General features: G+C 38.4%; 1 pseudogene across 3 annotated transcripts; it reads left to right on the top strand.

Annotated features, from left to right (window-relative positions):
- Window positions 1-43: 43 nt before the first annotated feature.
- On the top strand, window positions 44-21,493 carry LOC147363476 (tetratricopeptide repeat protein 39B pseudogene; annotated as a pseudogene). 3 transcript variants are annotated; one of them, XR_015137195.1, is made up of 3 exons: window positions 44-162; window positions 326-448; window positions 19,352-21,493. The product of XR_015137195.1 is annotated as a tetratricopeptide repeat protein 39B pseudogene, transcript variant X2 (transcript). The 3 variants fall into 3 exon arrangements; XR_015137196.1 differs by having other exon boundaries at window positions 50-162; window positions 326-470; XR_015137194.1 differs by having other exon boundaries at window positions 50-448.
- Window positions 21,494-22,518: the final 1,025 nt, after the last annotated feature.

Here is a 22,518-nt window from a genome sequence, read left to right as displayed (position 1 = left end):
CGGCGGCTGGGTTTCGTTGCGCATGCGTCATCACGACGTTCTGCGCGGCACAAAGGAGCTGGGCGGAAACAGCAGAGAAGCGGTGCGGAGGGAACTGATGGGGTGGAAACGCGAATCCTGGGCGGAGGGATACGTTTCCATGGCAACGCGGCGATCCAGTCTGTAAACCCTTGGCCCTTCCCCACGTTGTCCCGCCCCCTCCCCTCCCCCCTTTCCCTGTGTCCTCCTAATTTTCCTTCCCTCGGTCTCCACACCCCCCCCCCCCCCGCCTTCAGTTACCCACCCTCGCATCTAGGGACCCTTAGCTGTGGTAATCTTCCTTCAGGTGCACTCGACAGGCCTCATGAAAGGCTTTAAGATTTAACCGCTGATGTTGCTGCTGTCGCCTCCTTTCTGCTGGGGGACCTGACCTCGACTGCTACTAATTGATCTCTGGGGCTCGTCAGAGGTAATCGAGAGCTTGGGCCAGGGTGAGAACCCCCTAAATCCCGACATTCTGAGTAGTGGTCCTCAAAACCACCATGGGCCTCAAAAGGGGTGACGCCCCCCAAGGGACCGCCAGCCCTGAACCGACCCTTCTGCCTCTTTCGAACCGGCCACCAGTTTTCCCCAACACGGTCCGAGTTCTCGGAGTCAGGGGACAAAGAAGTAGAGGGTCCCCCCACCCACCTCCTTTTACTGAAATCGCGACATAACCCTAAATCCTTAAATCATTTGTGGTAGTGGCGATTCTGAAATCATTTGCATTTGACGCACAAAGTGATATCTGTGCCTCCTTTCTAGTGCTTTCTGCTTTGCACTGTAGTACCACATCTCATCCACTAATACTGTATCCTGAGGATGGGGAGTTCCTTAAGTCGTCTCTGAGTAAGCAGCCTTGCTGCTCAGTCATTCTATATATCAAATAAGTGAAAATCTTTTCTTTATTAGAATCGCTTAAAAATGCAGTTTCAATTTTATACAGTGTATTTGCCAGACACCAGCTCTATAAATACAAATTTCACTTTTTTACCATATATTTAAAAAAAGGCATTGCACTGTGAATACTTGGAATACATGAGTTGGAAATGTTCCACGAAACAAGAGGAAATTCTTAGGTATTTCTATTTTTTTTTTTTTCATCTGCTGTAACTTCACTTGGTATGTATAGATGTGGGATACACAGTACAGGAGAAAGGGGACTTAGTTAAATTAACATGTATTCAGGTAAATAAAAAATGAATTCTCTCACAGTAATGCTAAGAATTTACATTATTTCCATAACTTTTCAAATTATGGAAGGAATTGGTCTACCTCAAGAAAATCTTTAGTGAGAAAATAGAAGTTTCATCGTTTGTTATGTTTGTTCGCCCTTATTTTTTTGTTGTTATCTGCTTAACAGAGTTCTTCTTAAAAGTATTAACAATACCGATCCTTTACATACTCATTTATATATACTTTAAATAGAAAGAGCATAGGTACAAAGCATAGGTAATTTTAAAAAGATAGTGCTTATTCTACTGCATAGTTTCTCATAGACTTCAATAAATATTTTGGGGGCTTTGAATACAAAGTCTACTGTACAAAAGAATTTTTGAGCAAATAACAGTGTAAACAGTATGAAAAGAAGCGACTGTCCAACTTACAACAAACTGATTTCAAGCACATTAAAGGGAAAGGGGTAAACCTGGACTGGCTTGTCTGATTCTGTAACTAAGTCTCTCATTAGAGGAGGGACAATTCTAGGCTAGGCTTTGCTAACCTCATGGCCATGAAAAAATAACAGTCCTGAGTACTACTTTTGTACCCTGTTATATTGAAAACTTTCTTCTTTAAAAACAATTCTTTTCAACTAAATGTCAGTCCAATCAGGGAGATTTTTTTGTACAGTTCTTTTATTTCTACTGATTGTTTTTAAATCAGTTTCACATAAATTTCTTCCCTCTAGAATTCTGTATTAATTTAAGGTCAAATTCCCAGTTTCAATTTGAATGTAAACGTTAATTCAACAAATATTCTAATATTTCCTATATGACTTTTTAAAATCTTAAGTTTCTGTTGTTAAGTATTAATATTATTAGTTTATGAAGGGAGGGGTAATTCTTTTGAAAGCTGCAGCTTTCAAAATATATCTACATTCCTTAGATTCAGTGTTTCCAGAGAAACATTAGAGAAATATTCACCTTTTCTAATGGAAGGAAATATGAAAAGAGGATTTAATGTTGACTGCCTTATAATAAAATGAAGCAAAACAAAGGAATTAACCAGAAAAAAAGAAGTATTCACCTTTTATCTAACTTTATTTTTAGTTTCACTTTTAAGTCATTGTCATCATTTTACTTGAATGTGAAAACTTTAAAACAAGAAAAACAATTTTAGACCTTTTGCTACATGTATTACTTTTTAGTGAGAGATAATCTTTATTTTAGAATAGTGTTACCAACAGTGGTTCCGCCCACCCCCCCCCCCACCCCCTGCCAAGGCTTTCAGGATGTTAGTTCCCCCACCAGGGATTGAACCTGGGCCCTCAACAGTGAAAATGCAAAGTCGTAACCACTGGACCTCCAATATATTTATGTATGTTCTGTGTATATTTGTCCTGAGATGAATCCAAACAACTGTGTTCAATCACAACTTCCTTTTCTCAACATTTCATACTCGGCTATTCCTTCTGGAATATCTTAAAATTCTGGGAAGAAACAATTATTAGAGGCAGATTTATAAGTCTTTCATACTGTACATTAGCTAAGTACTAGACTGCAGTTAGTACTGAAGTACATAGGAGGGAGAGGAGAACAACAGAACAGCCAGGCTTCAGCAATACGTGAACCGTGAACTTCCTGATGTTCAAGCTGGTTTTAGAAAAGGCAGAGGAACCAGAGATCAAATTGCCAACATCCACTGGATCATCGAAAAAGGAAGAGAGTTCCAGAAAAACATCTATTTCTGCTTTATTGACTATGCCAAAGCCTTTGACTGTGTGGATCACAATCAACTGTGGAAAATTCTGAAAGAGATGGGAATACCAGACCACCTGACCTGCCTCTTGAGAAATCTGTATGCAGATCAGGAAGCAACAGTTAGAACTGGACATGGAACAACAGACTAGTTTCAAATAGGAAAAGGAGTACGTCAAGGCTGTATATTGTCACCCTGTTTATTTAACTTATATGCAGAGTACATCATGAGAAACGCTGGGCTGGAGGAAGCACAAGCTGGAATCAAGATTGCCGGGAGAAATATCAATAATCTCAAATATGCAGATGACACCACCCTTATGGCAGAAAGCAAAGAACTAAAGAGCCTCTTGATGAAAGTGGAAGAGGAGAGTGAAAAGGTTGGCTTAAAGCTCAACGTTCAGAAAACTAAGATCATGGCATCTGGTCCTATTACTTCATGGGAAATAGATGGGGAAACAGTGGAAACAGTGTCTGACTTTATTTTTCTGGGCTCCAAAATCACTGCAGATGGTGATTGCACCCATGAAATTAAAAGACACTTACTCTTTGGAAGGAAAGTTATGACCAACCTAGATAGCATATTCAAAAGCAGAGATATCACTTTGCCAACAAAGGTCCATCTAGTCAAGGCTATGGTTTTTCCAGTGGTCGTGTATGGGTGTGAGAGATGGACTGTGAAGAAGGCTGAGTGCCAAAGAATTGATGCTTTTGAACTGTGGTGTTGGAGAAGACTCTTGAGAGTCCCTTGGACTGCAAGGAGATCCAACCAGTCCATTCTGAAGGAGATCAGCCCTGGGATTTCTTTGGAAGGACTGATGCTAAAGCTGAAACTCTAATACTTTGGCCACCTCATGCAAAGAGTTGACTCATTGGAAAAGACTCTGATGCTGGGAGGGATTGGGGGCAGGAGGAGAAGGGGACGACAGAGGATGAGATGGCTGGATGGCATCACCAACTCGATGGACATGAGTTTGAGTGAACTCCGGGAGTTGGTGATGGACAGGGAGGCCTGGTGTGCTGCAATTCATGGGGTCGCAAAGAGTCAGACACGACTGACTGACTGAACTGAACTGAAGGAATAAATCCGGAAGAGGGAAGTTGTGATTCAAGAGTGCCCCACTGATACAAATACTACCTAAATGGATGGTTTAGGCATTTGGAGCAATCCAGGAAGAATGAGGCTTTCTGAGGAATGCCTCTTGTGTTAAAAAGTGTGAAACTATTAACTGTCATCAAGCCCTAAACCAATCACTTGTGTTGTTCCTTCTTTAAGAAAGACTATTAATGAAAGTGACTTGATCAGCTTAATGTCGTAATTAGAGCTAGACTAGCTTAGACTTGGACATGACTGAGCGACTTCAGTTTCACTTTTCACTTTCATGCATTGGAGAAGGAAATGGCAACCCACTCCAGTGTTCTTGCCTGGAGAATTCCAGGGACGGGGGAGCCTGGTGGGCTTCCGTCTATGGGGTCGCACAGAGTTGGACACGACTGAAGTGACTTAGCAGCAGCAGCAACTTAGACTTAGAGTTTAACACTTAGCACTATCTAAAAATTTAATATGATCTGGGCACTTGGACAAAATTGAAATTTCCACAAAGCCAGAGACAAAACTCTGAAACATGTGGTGACCATCCTTCAGTGGCCACTCCCAAGTTGTCTTTCTTCACTCAATGACTGCAGGAAGAGCAGTTGTCACTTTTCTTCTTTGACTGAATGCACATAGAGAAAAATCATCTGACACATATAACATGCAAAAATTCGAAAGGTTTTTCATGAAAAGTAAATCCCCAGGAATCCCAAAATCACACCCTGAAACATTCTTAAAGGTTCTATACAAAGGTATTTGCCTGTGGAATGGGGAGATAGGTGTTTGTGAGCAATGTGGAAATTGTCACTTTTATTACCAAATGTAGCCTTGGAGGCTAATTTCTATGAGATTAGGGAGTTATCGGGAGAAGGCAAGGGCACCCCACTCCAGTACTGTTGCCTGGAAAATCCCATGGATGGAGGAGCCTGGTGGGCTGCAGTCCATGGGGTTGCTAAGAGTCGGACACGACTGAGTGACTTCACTTTCACTTTCGACTTTCATGAATTGGAGAAGGAAATGGCAACCCACTCCAGTGTTCTTGCCTGAAGAATCCCATGGACGGAGAAGCCTGGTGGGCTGCCGTCTATGGGGTCGCACAGAGTTGGACACGACTGAAGTGACTTAGCAGCAGCAGCAGCAGCAGGGAGTTATCTGGTGGTCCTGTGGTTAGGACTTTCTCTTCCACTGCTGGGTTCGATCTCTGATTGGGGGACCAAGATCCTGCAAGCAGCACAGTCAAAAACATAAAATGAAACATTAAAAAAAAGATTTTAGGGACTTCCCTGTTGTTCCAGTGGCTAAGACTCCTCGTTCCCATTGCAGGGGGCCCAGTTGGATCCCTGGTCAGGGAACTAGATCCCACTTGCCTCAGTTTAGTGTTCGAATGCCACAACTAAAAGATCCTGCGTGCTGTATTTGGTGCAGTGAAATAAATTTTTAAAAACTTTTAAAAATGGATAAAATCTATTTCAAAGCTAATGGCAAATGGATGCATATGGTATAACTCTCAAATAGATAATTAAAGTAAGATTGTATATGAAAGAAATGCCTTGAAATTCAGAGGTAAGAGGACTTCTCTACCAGATCACTAGTCTAACCACCTCATTTTTCAAATGAGACTAAACCTAGAATTGCAGCGTGATGAGTGCAGTGGTTCCCAAATCCTACTACAAAGACGGTCCATCTGTCTGAGCTTGAATGAGAATGTCTCCAGTCTCAGAAAAATATAAATTATTGCCAACCACTCTTTCTTGGGGAAAACCATCCTTTATTTATTATGTCTATTTTTTTCTGTTGAAATATTCCTCCCATCATTTTTTAAAGTGAAAGAATGCTAAGAACTTAAAAAAAAAAATCTCATGTGTTTTCTTGATAGAAAAAGTGTGTCCTCTCTGTCCCCCAATTTTTTCAGACATATCTAGTTCTCCAAATTCAAGGATCCAGAATCTCTAGTAAAGAACAAAGCATGACTTGACCCAATAAAAAATAGAGAAAAAATCAGACAGTAAGAAATCAAAGTAAAAGCAGGGAAAATGTCTGTCCTTAATAAAAATGCAATTTAAAACAGCATGCTATTTCTATAAGGAGTGCAGCGAAATTGCCACTTAAACACACTAATGGGAATGCGAAATAATACATTTGAGGAGGTCAATTTGGCAATATGTTTTAAAATTATTAAGTTACATGTATATTTTGGACTAGTAATCTTACTTCCTGGAATTAACCATAGATGCACATAAAGATTTATCTGGAAAAATGTTGGTAAGATATTATCTTTTCAAAAGTTGCAAGTAATTTGAAAATCAAACATAAAGCATTGGTTAAATGTTGTTGTTCAGTTGCTAAGTCTTGTCTGACTCTTTGTGACCCCAAGGACAGCAGGCTTCCCTGTCCTTCACCATCTCCCAGAGTGTGCTCAGATTCGTGTTCATTGAGTTGGTGATGCTGTCTAACCATCTCATCCTTTGTTGCCCACTTCTTTTGCCTTCAGTTCTTTCCCAGCATCTGGATCTCTGCCAGTGTGTCAGCTCTTTGCATCACATGGCCAAAATATTGGAGCTTCAGCTTTAGCATCAGTCTTTCTAGTGAATATTCAGGATTGATTTCCTTTAGGATTGACTGCTTTAATCTTGCAGTCCAAGGGACTCTCAAGGGTCTTCTCCAGTACCACAGTTTGAAAGCATCAATTCTTCAGCGCTCAGCCATCTTTATGGTCCAGATCTCACATCCGTACATGACTGCTGGAAAAACCATAACTTTGACTAAATGCACCTTTGTCAGCAAAGTGATGTCTTTGATTTTTTAATACACTGTCTAGATTTATCATGGCTTTTCTTCCAAGGAGCAAGTGTCTTAATTTCATGGCCACCATCACTGTCTGCAGTGATTTTGGAGCCCAAGAAAATAAAATCTGTCACTGCTTCCACTTTTCCCCCATCAACAAACGTTCCCCCAACAAACGTTCCCCCATAACGTTTGTTATGAAGTTGATATGAGTGGATTCCATGATCTTAATTTTCTTAATGTTGAGTTTTAGGTCAGCTTTTTCACTCCCTCTATCACCTTCATCAAGAGATTCTTTAGTTCCTTTTCACCTGCTGCCATTAGAGTGGTGTCATTTGTATATCTGAGGTTGTTGATATTTCTCCTGGCAATCTTTCTGGGTTTTTTGTTTTGTTTTGTTTTGTTTTTATTGGCTGTGCTAGGTCTTTGTTACTGTGCAAGGACTTTCTCTAGTTGCCATGAGTGAGGTCTACTCTCTAGTTTGAGTGTGCGGGCTTCTCATTGCAACAGCTTCTGTGTTCAACTTCAGTTTTTTCGTCGTTAGTGGTTGGGGCATAGACTTGGATTACTGTGATATTGATGGTTTGCCTTGGAAATGAACAGAGATCATTCTGTCATTTTTGAGATTGCACCTAGGTACTGCATTTCAGACTCTTGTTGACTACGAGGGCTACTCCATTTCTTCTAAGGGATTCTTGCTCACAGTAATAGATACAATGGTCATCTGTATTAAATTCTCCCATTCCCATCCATTTTAGGTCACTGATTCCTAAGATGTCAATGTTTCACTCTTGCCATCTCCTGCTTGACCATGTCCAATATACCTTGATTCATAGACCTAACATTCCAGGTTCGTGTGCAGTATTGTTCTTGACAGCATTGTACTTTACTTTCACTACCAGACACATCCACAACTGAGCAGCATATCCACTTTGGCCCAGTTGCTTCATTCTTTCTGAAGCTATTAGTAATTGCCCTCCGCTCTTCCCTAGTAGCGTATGGAACACCTTCCAATCTGGGGGCTCATCTTTTGGTGTCATATCTTTCTACCTTATCATACTGTTTGTGGGGTTTTAGTGGCAGGAATACTGGAGTGGTTTGCCATTCCCTCCTCCAGTGGACCACGTTTTGTCAGAACTCTCTACTATGACGTGTCCATCTTGGGTGGCCCTGTATGGCATGGCTCATAACTTCATTGAGTTATGCTAACCAGTTCACCACAACAAGGCTGTGATCCATGAAGGGGTGATTAAATGCTATGGCACATAAATTGGTTACATATATTATGATCATGGACAGGGAGGCCTGGCGTGCTGCGATTCATGGGGTCGCAAAGAGTCGGACATGACTGAGCGACTGAACTGAACTGAACTGAACTGAATTATGACCATTAAGAACCACATTGTAGAATTCTTCAATGTCAGAAAAATGTTAATATTATGTAATTAAGTAAGAAAGCAGATTTCAAAATGATATGCATGCACAGAATAATTCTGGTTTTGTAAAAATAAATTATATTAATAAAGTAATTTAAGTTTTCTTGTTTTATTTTTCTGCATTTTACAATGTCCTATAATTTTTCTTTTTAAATTAAGAGGCTTGGAGACAAAGGAGTTCCAAGTTTGATCTGAGAATCACTGTTTAGTAGTTGTGTTAATTGGAACATGTGGCTCTACTTGTCATTCTAGGTTTAAGATTTTGCAAAAGAAAACATGGGTTTTAATGATGCTGTCTGTGGGTGCGTGGTATCATGAATGTAGTTTCCATGGTTTTGGTTATTTAAATTTTTTTTCTGTTACGACTGAATTGCTTCTAGTAAAAAATTGAATGTAATCTAAATACAAATAAATATAAATATTTTAAGTGGAAGTCGTAATGGAGGAATTAAACAGGATAGTTAATCTAGGGAGAATCTTGTGTTAGTATGTAACCTCCCACACTGTTAACTATGGTTGCCTCTGGGAAGTGAAATTTGGTTGAAGATAGAAAAGGGCCTTCATCATTTAACTGTACAGTGAGGTCTTCTGTATTGTTTGCAGGTTTTGTGTTTTTATAAACAAATATAATACTTTTGTAATAATGCTTCAACGTTATAATGTGCCCTTCTCCCACAATCTCTGCCGAATTTACTCAACTTTATCTTCCCTCTCGCCTCTAACCTCTTGATTTACTCTATGTGAGTTTATCACAGTATGAGATCCTCAAGGGCAGGGACTTTGTTTTACTCTCTGATGCATTCCTATTGTCTGGCATTGTGCCTGGCCTGTACAGCACTACATTCTCAATATTTCTGGAATTAATTAATTCTACTAAGAAACTATTTCACATGTTTGTTGCTCATTTAATATTTACAAAGCATTTCCCCTGTGGCTCAGCTGGTAAAGAATCCTCCTGCAATGTGGGAGACCTGGGTTTGATCCCTGGGTTGGGAAGATTCCCTGGAGAAGGGAAAGGCTTACCCATTCCAGTATTCTGGCCTGGAGAATTCCATGGACTGTATATTCCACGGGGTCGCAAAGAGTTGGACACGACTGAGAGACTTTCACATTGCATTATCTAACATTGCATAGATAGATATTTAGGTTCCAAATCTGAACCTCTGATTCTCAGTCCATAGAGATTTCTTCTGCACCGCACTGCCTTCCTAGAAGTAACTTGTTTTGGCTTTTTCTCAACTCTTTGAGAGTTGTAGTGAAACATTTATTTTACGTTATAAAAATCTGCTTGTGAAACCTGCAGATTACTACCATTTTACTGTGGGACACTGTTGGTATTTAAAGCAACAACAACAATAAAAACTACTATATTCTAGAATAGCTCTTTTTTTAAAACCATTTTTAAATTGAAGTATAATTGATATACAATATTATATAGGGAAAAGGTATACAATGTAGTGATTCACAATTTTTAAAGGTTAAGCTTCATTTATAGTTATTGTAAAACTGTATTGTATATTTCCCATGTTGTACAGAACATCCTTGTAGTTTATTTTATACCCTATAGTTTATACCTCTTAATCTCCTACTCCTATAATGCCCCCCTGCCTTTTCTCTCTTCACTGGTAACCACTAGTTTGTTCTCACTATCTATGAATCTGCTTCTTGTTTGTTATATTCACTAGTTTGTTATATTTTTTAGAGTCCACATTTAAGTGATAACATACAGTATTTGTCTTGCCATATCTGACGTTTCACTTAGCATTATGCCCTCCAAGTCCATCCATGTTGCTGCAGATGCAAAATTTCATTCTTTTTATGGCTAGTAGTATTCCAATTGGAGAAGGCAGTGGCACCCCACTCCAGTACTCTTGCCTGGAAAATCCCATGGACGGAGAGCCTGGTAGGCTGCAGACCATGGGGTCGCGAAGAGTCGGACACGACTGAGCGACTTCACTTTCACTTTTCCCTTTCATGCATTGGAGAAGGAAATGGCAACCCACTCCAGTGTTCTTGCCTGGAGAATCCCAGGGATGGGGGAGCCTGGTGGGCCGCCGTCTATGGGGTCACACAGAGTCGGACACGACTGAAGCGACTTAGCAGCAGCAGCAGCAGTATTCCAATGTGTATAAATATATGTATATACATATGTGTGCATACTCATTTGCTCATTTGTGTTCAACTTTTTGTGACCCCATGGAGTGTAGCCCACCAGGTTTCTCTGTCCATGGAATTTTCTAGGCAAGAATACTGGAGTGGGTTGCCATTTCCTACTCCAAGGAATCTTTCCTACCCAGGGATCAAACCCAGGTCTCCTACATTGTAGGCAGATTCTTTACCATCTGAGCCATCAAGGAAGCCTATATATACATACATATATATCACATCTTCTTTATCCATTCATCTATTGATGGACAGTTACATTGCTTCTATATCTTGGCAGTTGTAAATAATGCTGCTTTGAAAATCGGGGTGCATATATCTTTTTGAATTAGTACTTTTGGTTTTTTCTAGTGTATACCCAGGAGTGGAATTGCTGGATCATATGGTAGTTCTATTTTTAGTTTTTTTGGGAAACCTCCAGGCTGTTTTCCATAGTGGCTGCACTAATTTACATTCCCACCCGGGTTCCCTTTTTTTTTCTTAATATATATATTTTATTGAATATAGTTAACTTACAATGTTTCAGGTGCACAGCAAGATGATTCAGTTGTACATATACACATACAATATTTTTCAAATTATTTTCCATTATAGGTTATTATAAGATATTGACTATAGTTTCCTGTGCTATACACTAAACTTTTGTTGCTTGTTGCATATCCATTTTTTAAATTAGAATTTATCATTCTATTCATACTAAGTCAAACAAGTGGAATCAAGATGTCATAATTTTTTTAGGCAAAAACTCATAAGTTTTCTAAAATATATATGTTATACATATATATATATGTATACAAATATTTTTCTACTATGCTTGATAAAGGCTTGAGAAATAACATCAAAGAAAAGAAGAGATGGAGAAATTGGAAAACTTAAACTAAATGAAATGGGAGCACTGAATATGTAATAGAAAAAGTGAAGCTAGATAAAAGTAAAATATCATCATATAGTCCAGTTGCTTTTAAATATGGCTGCTCTTTAGAAATATATCTGGAGCTTTGGAGGAAAAAAAAAACAATATGTGGGCATTTGTATTTTTCAAAAAATTCGAAGATAATTCTGATATGCATCTGGGTTTAAAAAACTGATTACTGGTTTTTCTGTTAAATGGTAGTTTTGGTGATATAGAATGATGTTTACCAGCTTTCACAATCAAAAAGGATGATTATAATTTCAAGCCATAATGGGGGCATGGTTAACCTAACAATATAAAGTAATTATATACAATTTGGAGGGGGGGGCATCAAGCAGAGTGATGGTAAGTGGAAGTGCATACATGCACATGTTTTCATCTACCCAGCCAGTCTATGTCTTTTGGTTGGTGCATTTAATCCATTTACATTTAAGGTAATTATCAATATATACGATCCTATTACTCTTTTAATTGGGTTTATTTTATGTAGGTCTTTTTCTTCTCTTGTGCTTCCTGCTTTAGCATTTGTCATACAGCTGGTTTGGTGGTGCTGAATTCTCTTAATTTTTGCTTGTCTGGAAAGCTTTTGATTTCTCCATCAAATCTGAATGGAGAATAGTCAGACAAAAAGAGTAGAGCCAGACTCTACCCAGCCAAGTCTTGCTGGGTAGAGTATTCTCGGCTGTAGGTTCTTCCCTTTCATCACTTTAAATATATTGTGCCATTCCCTTCTGGTTTGTAGAGTTTGTTGAGAAATTAGCTGATAACCTGATGGGAGTTCTCTTGTATGTTATTTGTCGTTTTTCCCTTGTTGCTTTTAATATTTTATCTTTATCTTTAATTTTTGTCAGTTTGATTAATATGTGTTTCAGTGTGTTCCTCCTTGGGTTTATCCTGCTTGGGACTCTCTGTGCTTCTTGGACTTAGTTGACTATTTCCTTTGCCATGTGAGGGAAGTTTTCAGCTATTATAAAAATATTTTCTCAGGTCCTTTTTCACTCTCTTCTCCTTCTGGAACTCCTATAATGCGAATGTTGGTGTGCTTAATGTTGTCCCAGAAGTCTCTTAGGCTGTCTTCATTTTTTTTTGTTATTTTTTTTCCTATGTTTGGTTCTGTGGCAGTGATTTCCACCATTCTGTTCTCCAGGTCATTTATCCATTCTTCTGCCTCAGTTATTCTGCTATAGATTCCTCCTAGTATAGTATTCATCTCTGTTTATTTAGTCTTTAGTTATTCTAGGTCTTTTATAAGCATTTCTTGTATCTTCTCTGTTGTTTTCCCAAAATCCTGGATCATCTTCACTATCATTATTCTGAATTCTTTTTCTGGAAGGTTGCTTATCTCCACTTCATTTAGTTGTTTTTCTGGGGTTTTGTCTTTTCCCTTCATGTGGGACATAACTTTCTGCTTTTTCATCTCAATTACCTTCCTGTAATGTGGTTTTTGTTCTAGCCACTTTGGCATTGTGGTTCTTCTTGCTTTTTTTATCTGCCCTCTGATGGAGGAGGCTAAGAGACTTGAGTAAGCTTCCTGATGGTAGGGTCTGATGGGAAAACTGAGTCTTGCTGTGGTGGACAGGGCCTTCCTCAGTTCAGTTCAGTTCAGTCGCTCAGTCATGTCCAACTCTTTGCGACCCCATGAACTGCAGCATGCCAGGCCTCCCTGTCCATCACCAACTCCCAGAGTCCACCCAAACCCATGTCCATTGAGTCAGTGATGCCATCCAACCATCACATCCTCTGTCGCCCCCTTTTCCTTCTGTCCTCAATCTTTCCCAGCATCAGGGTTTTTTCCATTGAGTCAGCTCTTCGCATCAGGTGGCCTAAGTATTGAGCATTTCAGTTTCAACATCCATCCTTCCAATGAACACCCAGGACTGATCTGCTTTAGGATAGATTGGTTGGATCTCCTTGCAGTCCAAGGGACTCTCAAGAGTCTTCTCCAACACCACAGTTCAAAAGCATCAATTCTTCGGCGCTCAGCTTTCTTTATAGTCCAACTCTCACATCCATACATGACCACTGGAAAAACCACAGCCTTGGCTAGACGGACCTTTGTTGACAAAGTAATGTCTCTGCTTTTGAATATGCTGTCTAGGTGGTCATAACTTTCCTTCCAAGGAGTAAGCATCATTTAATTTAATGGGTGCAGTCACCATCTGCAATGATTTTGGAGCCCAGAAAAATAAAGTCAGCCACTGTTTCCCCATGTATTTGCCATGAAGTGATGGGACCAGATGCCATGATCTTAGTTTTCTGAATGTTGAGCTTTAAGCCAACTTTTTCACTCTCCACTTTCACTTTTATCAAGAGGCTCTTTAGTTCTTATTTGCTTTCTGCCATAAGGGTGGTGTCATCTGCATATCTGAGGTTATTGATATTTCTCCCGGCAATCTTGATTCCAGCTTGTGCTTCCTCCAGCCCAGCGTTTCTCATGATGTACTCTGCATATAAGTTAAATAAGCAGGGTGACAATATACAGCCTTGATGTACTCCTTTTCCTATTTGGAACCAGTCTGTTGTTCCATGTCCAGTTCTAACTGTTGCTTCCTGACCTGCATAAAGGTTTCTCAAGATGCCAGGTGGTCTGGTATTCCCATCTCTTTCAGAATTTTCCACAGTTGATTGTGATCCACACAGTCAAAGGCTTTGGCATAGTCAATAAAGCAGAAACAGATGTTTTTCTGGAACTCTTGCTTTTTTGATGATCTAGTGGATGTTGGCAATTTGATCTCTGGTTCCTCTGCCTTTTCTAAAACCAGCTTGAACATAGCTTTAATCAAATTATCTGCTGATGGGTTAGGTTGCACTCCCTCCCTGTTAGTTGTTTGGCCTGAGGCTACCCAGCCCTGGGGTGTAGGAGCTCTATGGTAGGGTTAGTGGCCACCTCCAAGAGGGCTTACGCCAAGGGGAACCTTCCCAGACTGCTGCTACCAGTGCCCCCTCCCTGTGATGAGCCCCTGCCAATTCATGGCTCCACAGGAGACCCTCCAACACTATCAGGTAGTTTTGGTTCAGTCTCCTGTGAGGTCACTGCTCCTTTCCTCTGGGTCTTGGTGTGGGCAAGATTTTGTTTGTGGCTTCCAAGCCTGGAGTCTCTGTTTCCCCCAGTCCTGTGCAAGTCCTATAATCAAATTCTGTTGGCCTTCAAGGTCAGATTCCTTGGGAATTCCCAGTCCCGTTTTTGGATCCCTTGGCTGGGAAGGCTGATGTGGCGTTCAGAACCTTCACAACAGTTGGAGAATTTCTTTGGCACTATTGTTCTCTAGTTTGTGGGTCACTCACCTGGTGGGTTTGAAATTTGATTTTGTGGTGATTGTGTCCCTCCTATCATCTCACTGAGGCTTCTTCTTTGTCTTTGGACATAGGGTATCTTTTTTTGGTGGGTTCCAGCACCCTCCTGTCTAGTTCAATAGCTAGTTGTGATTTTGGTGCTCTTGGAGGAGAAGATGAGTGCACATCCTTCTACTCAACCAACTTGAACAGGGTTCCCTTTTCTTTACATCCTCGGCAACATTTATCATTTATGTACTTTTTGATGATAGCCATTCTGACAAATCAAATGTGGTTTTGATTTGCATTTCCCTGATGGCTAATGATGTTGAGCATCTTTTCATGTGTGCGTGTTGGCCATCCGCATTTCCTCTCTGGAAAAATGTCTATTCATATCTTCTGTCCATTTTTAAAATTAGGTTGTTTGAGTTTGTTTGTTGTTGTGTTTTTGATGTTGAGTTGTATGAACTGTTTATATATGTGGGATATTAACCCCTTATCAGTCATACCACTTGCAAATATTTTCTGCCATTCAGTAAGTTGTCTTTTAGTATTGTCAGTGATTTCCTATGCTGTGCAAAAGCTTTTACATTTAATTAGGTTCCATTTGTTTATTTTTGGTTTTATTTCCTTTGCTCTTGGAGATAGCGCAAAAAAAATACTGCTACAATTTATGTCAAAGAGTGTTCTGCCTATGTTTTCTTCTAGGAGTTTTATGGTATCTGGTCTTATATTTAGGTATTTAGGTCTTTAATCCATTTTCAATTTATTTTTATATATGATGTAAGAGAATATTTTAATTTCATTCTTTTACATGTGGCTGTCTAGTTTTTCCAGCACCAGTTATTGAAGAGACTGCCTTTGTCTTCTTTGTATATTCTTCCTCCTTTGTCATAGATTAATTGACAGTAAGCCCACAGGTTTATTTCTGTGTTCTCTATTCTGTTCTCCATTGATCTATGTATCTGTTTTTGAGACAGTGCCATACTGTTTTCTTTTTAAATTTTATTGTTTGTTTATTTATTTATTTTTGGCTGCACTCATTGCAGCACATGGACTTTTTGTAGTTGTGGCAAGCAGAGGCTGCTCTCTAGTTTGTGGTGCATGGGCTTTTCATTGTGGTGGCTTCTCTTGTTGCAGAGCATGGGCTTTAGAGTGTGGGCTTAGTAGTTGTGGTGCAAGGGCTTAGTTGCCCCACAGCTGGTGGAGTTTTCCTGGACCAGGGATCAAATGCATGTCCCCTGTATTGGCAGGCAGATTCTTAACCACTGGACTGCAAGGGAGGTACAGTACTATACTGTTTTGATGACTGTATCTTTGTAGTATAGTCTGAAGTTGGGGGTGTGGATTCTTCCAGCTTTGTTCTTCTTAAGATTGTTTTGGCTATTTGGGGTCTTTTGTGTCTCCATTCAAATTTTAAAATTATTTGTTCTAAAAATTTTTTTTGTTCTATTTCTGTGAAAAATGCCGTAAGTATTTTGATAGGGATAGTACTTGAATCTATAGATTGCCTTGGGTAGTGTGGTCATTTTAGCAGTATTAATTCTTCCAATCCAAGAACACAGTATATCTTTCCATCAGTTTGTGTTGTCTTCAATTTCTTTCATCAGTGTTTCTGAGTATAGAGATATAAATATACCCTTCTTAGGTAGATTTATTCCTAGGTATTTTGTTCTTTTTAGTACAATGGTATATGGGAATTTTTTAAAATTTCTCTTTATGATAGTTCATTATTACTTAGAAAAGCAGCAGATTTCTATATATTAATTTTGTATCCTTCAGCTTTACTGAATTCATTGATGATCTTTGGTAATTTTCTGGTGGCATCTTTAAGATTTTCTATGTCTAGTATTATGTCATCTGTAAACAGTGACAGTTTTACTTCTTCCTTTCCAATTTGAATTCCTTTTATTTCTTTTTCTTCTCTGATTGCTATGGCTAGGATTTCCAGAACTATGTTGAATAAAAGTGGTGAGACTGGGCATCCTTGTCTTGTTCCTGAGTAAATGCTTTCAGCTTGTCACCATGGAGTATGATGTTAGTTGTAGATTTGTCATAATGGCCTTTATATGTTTATGCTATTGCCAGGTATCTGGTATTGGATTTGTTTCTCTGGAGAACTAATATAGTGTATTACACCATAAACAATTTTCCAAGTCATTAAATATTCTATAATCTTATAGATCTTATAGAATCTATTTGCATAGATTTTGATTGTATGGGTATCCTCTGTTGTAAGAAATTTAGATTATTTTCATTTTCATATTATAAATAATGCTGAAGTGTATACAACTAGTATAGATGCACATCCCTGACTATTTCTTTAGAATAATTCCATAAATGAAATGAGAGTCAGAGTATTAAAAAATATAAAAGTTTTAAAGCATGTTGCCAAATAACTCTCCAAAAGGGTTATAGCCATTTATACACCTCCCTAATTAACCTACAAGGGTATTTGATTCTCTACTTTCATTAATATTGGATGTTATCATATTTTTAACCTGCAAAGTTTGTTTTTTTTATGGATTTTTTTTCATTTGTATTTTGTTGATTTACAGTGAAATTGAACATTATGCTCACTGGCAATTTGTTTCTGTCCTTTGCTGATTTTTCTGTTGGAGTGTTTCTTCTATCTAATTGATTCATGGCAATTCTTACTATATTAAGAACTTTAGTTATTTGTATTCACTGTTAAAATTTTCGACTCTTACAGATTTTTTTCAGAACCATACATTTTTAATTGATATGTTCTTGACATAAAACATTGTGTAAGTTTATGGTTTACAGTAAGTTGATCTGATATATTTGGATATTGCAGTATGGTTACCACTGTAGAGTTAGCTAACACATCTATCATGTTACATAATTATCATTTCTATTTTGTGGTGAGAACAATTAAAATCTAGTCTCTCAGACACTTAGAAGTTTATAATACAATATTGTTGACTATAATCACTATGCTGTGCAGTAGATTTCCAGGATTTATTTATCTACTAGTTACAAGTTTATACATTTCTCCAGTTTCCCTATCTCCCAGCCTCTGATAACCACCATTCTACTCTCTGTTGCTGCAAGTTTAGCTTTTTCTTTTTATAAAAAAGTTTTTAAACGAAGTATTTACAGTGTTGTGTTAATTTCTGTTGTGCACCAAAGGAATTCTGTCCATAGGGTCACACAGAGTCGGACGCAACTGAAGCAATTTAGCATGCATGCACACAGCATATATGTGTGTGTGTGTGTGTTTATATATATGTATGTATATATGGCTTGTAGCCCATCAGTCTCTTCTGTCCATGGTATTCTCCAGGCAAGAATACTGGAGTGGATTGCTGTGCTCTCCTCCAGGGGGTCTTCCCGACCCAGAGATTGAACCCAAGTCTCTTATGTCTCCTGCATTGGCAGCTGGGTTCTTTACCAGTAGTACCACTTGGGAAGCCTATACATGTGCAGACCCCAGACTTCCAGTCCATTCCCCCAACTTCCCATCTTCTCCTTGGCAACCACAGTCTCTTCTCTATGTCTGTGAAGACTCTTAGAGTTTTAACAGCAATTGATTATTTCATTCTGAATTTATCTTAGTAAATCAGAAACTGTCATAGTCATATGATATTCATTTAGTTTAATGAGTAAGAGGCAGGCACTGTACTCTGTGATGAAGACAGACATGAAAGATGTGTTCAGAGCTGAGCCTTTTAGATAAATGTGTAATTAACTTAGCTTTACAATGAATAATGATAATAGTTGCTAATACTGAAGCATAACTAAACCTTAAGGTTTAAAAACAAGCAATTTAAGTAGAATCGTATCTTTGAGGCTGTTATATCCCTTTATTTATTTTTTTAATATATAACATATTTTCCCTATTTTCTCTTCCCACTATATAAAAATCTGTATCCCTTCTGCTTTTCTCTTTCTTTTCCTTTGATTATTCTCCTCTGTTTCATTTTCCCCTCCTGTCATTTAACATATAAAAACACAAAATTGAAGTACATTTTAACCTATGTTTCTAATTGTTGTAAAACATTGTGAAAATTACTATTGAAGCATTTTGCTTGCAGTTTCTTTTTTTTTGGCAGTTTCTATTTTTAAGAATAGATTAATTGGACCTATTGTATTATTATGAATATATTAAATAACTTGTTGTTTGGAATTGGTTTTCCATTGTGCCCACATCCACCCCACCTTCCTACCAAGATTTTATAGTAATGTTGTGATAAAAACTGTTGCATTTGAGTTTTTTTTCCTAATTGCAACAATGCAAGGAAATCTTTCTAATTTACACAGCACTTTCCATTCCAAAACCTTCTATAACTAACCATAATATTTTATCAAGACCTAGTTTTCTGTGAAAATATATGCAAGTACAGCAGTGGTACTAAGAATAACAGGTGTTGGGTTTTTAATTCTCATAATCTGTATTCTTTGGTCTGGACAACTTACCCTTTCCTCTAGTCTTAACTAGAAACATATTCAAATATATTTCTCTTTCCAGCCAGATTCTTGCCCCCAAGGTCTTCCTACAGAGAATTCATTATGTTTGTTCAGCAATCATTGTACATTTCTGCAACACAAATAAACAAAAGAATGATCTTATGAAAATGATAGATTGGAGGGATGGTTCCCAAAGGACCTCTTTGGTTTACAAAGGATTTGCTTCACAGTGTTCTAAAAGAGCATATTTTCTTTAGTATGTTCCACATGATTTTAACTAGGTAAATAAAATTATCTTTTTCCCCCCCTTTGTCTGACATAGATGAGAATATCTTGATACTGAACCTCACAGCTCTAAGTCTGCCTGCATTATAACAGCAAGACTTCAGGCCGTGGAAGAAGTGACCCCATTAGGAGATCAGGAACTACCCTCACTGAGGCCACACCTCTCTACTTCAGATACTTCACATCTCTAAAGTAGGGAAACGAATATGTCACTTACTCTGAATAAGAGAGACGATATGGAGCACGGGTTTACATCATTTAGTAAGGTAGTAAATAAGGAGGAGGACAAGTTTGAAGATGCCTATGAAATTATCCCTGCAGCAGCAACAATGGATTTAGTATCTTCCTTGGAAGAATGCACAACGGGATTGTATTTATTTCTAAATAACAGATTCTCTGATGCCATACATCTCATTTATCCATGGTCAAAAAACAGCATATACCATGCTGTAATCTATAGCATTCTTATGGTTGTCAAGGCCTTCTTGACTTTTGATCCACAGGATATAGAGATTGGGATGACTGCCACAAAGGAAGCTTTGAGAGTCTGTAACAATTTCCGAAGAAAATCTAGGATGATAAATTTTTCTCGTCTAGTTAGCAGGCAGGGAATAAAGGCTATTAAAGAAGAGGAATTGCATGCAGAAGTCTGCTATGCTGAGTGTTTGATCTTGAAATCCACTGTAATGTTTATACAAGATGACAGTATGCTTAGTTTTCTTAAAAGCGGGATCAACATTGGGTTAAGTTACCAAATATATAAAGACTGTCAGCAAGTGTTAACACAGATACCTGATTACCAAAGCAAAACCTACAGACACCTGGTTGGAGGCATAAAATTTGGACTTGGAGTATTCAACTTGTTATTATCACTTGTGCCACCAAGGACACTTAAACTACTCAATGTTGTTGGATATTCTGGCGATAGAGAGGTAGGCTTGACTTTGCTTAATGAGAGTGCATCTGAATCCCATATAAATAATATCTTTAGTGTTTTGATTCTACTGTTCTATTACAATTATCTCTCCATAGCTTTTAGTGTTGAAAGGAACCATAATTCTGCTGTGGAGAATCTCTTCCTAATCTCCCTTCAGAAATTTCCAAACTGTGTCATACTTAAATTTTTTCATGCACGTTTTAGTATGCTGAAAGGATATTTTAAACATGCCCAGTTAACATTAGAAGAGTGCATTTTTATTCAGAATGAATGGAATCAGCTTCATCACCTCTGTTACTGGGAACTCATGTGGTGCCACATTTTTCTGCTGGAATGGAAGCAGGCTTACCACTATGCCCATGTGCTGGTTCAAAACAGCAGGTGGTCCAAGTCAGTATATTCTTTCATGAAAGCTTCTCTACTAGCCGTGCTTCCTCCTGATTTTGCGAAATCAGTAAGTGAGGACATGAGCTCTCTCTTCCTAAGCGTGGATAGCCTGAGAATCAGAATTTTAGGAACTTCTGTGCCGATAGAAAAGTTTGTTGCTGAGAAGGGTCAGCGCTATGGGACAACTGCAGGCTGGTTTACAGCACAGCCCATTCTGGAACTTATGTATGCCTGGAGTGGTTTCCGAGTCATAAGCAAAAAGCTAGAGCTTATTTCAACCTGGCTATCAATCATTGACAAAGGAGAAGAACTTTTACAAGAAACTCCAAATAAAGAGTATGTCATAGATGACATAAGTTTATTAAATTTACTGAAAGGTCTGTGTCTGAAATACTTAGGGAAATATTCAATGGCTGAGTACTACTTTAGTCATGTCATTCAAAAGGAGAAATTGTTAAAATGTGACCACTATTTGGTGCCGTATTCTTACTATGAACTGGGAATTCTATACTATCTAAAAGGAGATTATGCCAGTGCAACAAAAACCCTAGAAAACATAAAAAATTACAAAGACTATTCCATGGAAGCCCGATTACAGTTTAGAGCTCACATAGCCCTTGAACAAATAGCTAAAGAAAAAGTTATTTAAACACAAGTGTGGTGGTTTTTTTATGAGTGAAATGTCTACTATCAGCTTGGTAATTAACAAGTAGAAAAATAATTTCTTTGTGGAAGAAATCCAAGAAGAGGCAACTGCTAAGAATCTGACCAGTAACAAGGAAGAAAGGAATTGGCCATTACTTTTTCCTCTTCCCTCCTCCATACCTATAAAATGGAATGTTTTAGACTGGCAAATGGAGTGATGCATATTCTTGAAAAAGGAAAGGTAAATGATGTACATTTTATTTTTTTTTAATTTTAATTGGAGGCTAATTACTTTACAATATTGTAGTGGTTTTTGCCATACACTGACATGAATCAGCTATGGGTGTATATGTGTCCCCCATCCTGAAGCCCCCTCCCACCTCCCTCTGCATCCCATCCCTCAGGGTCATCCCAGTGCACCAGCCCTGAGTGTCCTGTCTCATGTAGTGAACCTAGACTGGCAATCTGTTTCACATATGTAATATACATGTTTCAATGCTATTCTCTCAAATCATCTCTCCCTCACGTTCCCCCTAGAGTCCAAAAGTCTGTTCTTTACATCTTTGTCTCTTTTGCTGTATCGCATATAGGGTCATCATTATCATCTTTCTAAATTCCACATATATGCATCAATATACTGTACTGGTGTTTTTCTTTTTGACTTACTTCACTCTGTATAATAGGCTCCAGTTTCATCAATCTCATTAGAACTGATCCAAATGTGTTCTTTTTAACAGCTGAGAAATATTCCATTATATATATTTACCACAGCTTTCTTATCCATTCGTCTGCCAGAGGACATCTAGGTTGCTTTCATGTTCTAGCTATTGTAAACAGTGCTGCGATTAACACTGGGGTACTTGTGTCTCTTTCAATTCTGGTTTCCTCAGTGTGTATGCCCAACAGTGGGATTGCTGGGTCACATGGCAGTTCTATTTCCAGTTTTTTAAGGAATCTCCACACTGTTCTCCATAGTGGCTATATTAGTTTGCATTCCCACCAACAGTGTAAGAGGGTCCCCCTTTCTCCACACCCTCTCCAGCATTTATTGTTTGTAGACTTTTTGATAGCAGCCATTCTGACCGGCATGAATGTTACATCATTGTGGTTTTGATTTGCCTTTCTCTGATAATGAGTGATGTTGAGCATCTTTTCATGTGTTTGTTAGCCATCTGTATGTCTTCTTTGGAGAAATGTCTATTTAGTTCTTTGGCCCATTTTTTGATTGGGTTGAT

This window comes from Bos grunniens, chromosome 11 (genome assembly GCF_055505025.1).
Source record: "Bos grunniens cultivar Pamir isolate PY7600 chromosome 11, Bosgru_T2T1.0, whole genome shotgun sequence".
Taxonomy (NCBI): domain Eukaryota; kingdom Metazoa; phylum Chordata; class Mammalia; order Artiodactyla; family Bovidae; genus Bos; species Bos grunniens.
Note: the sequence above shows the minus strand (reverse complement) of the source record. Positions and strands in the feature narration are given on the sequence as shown.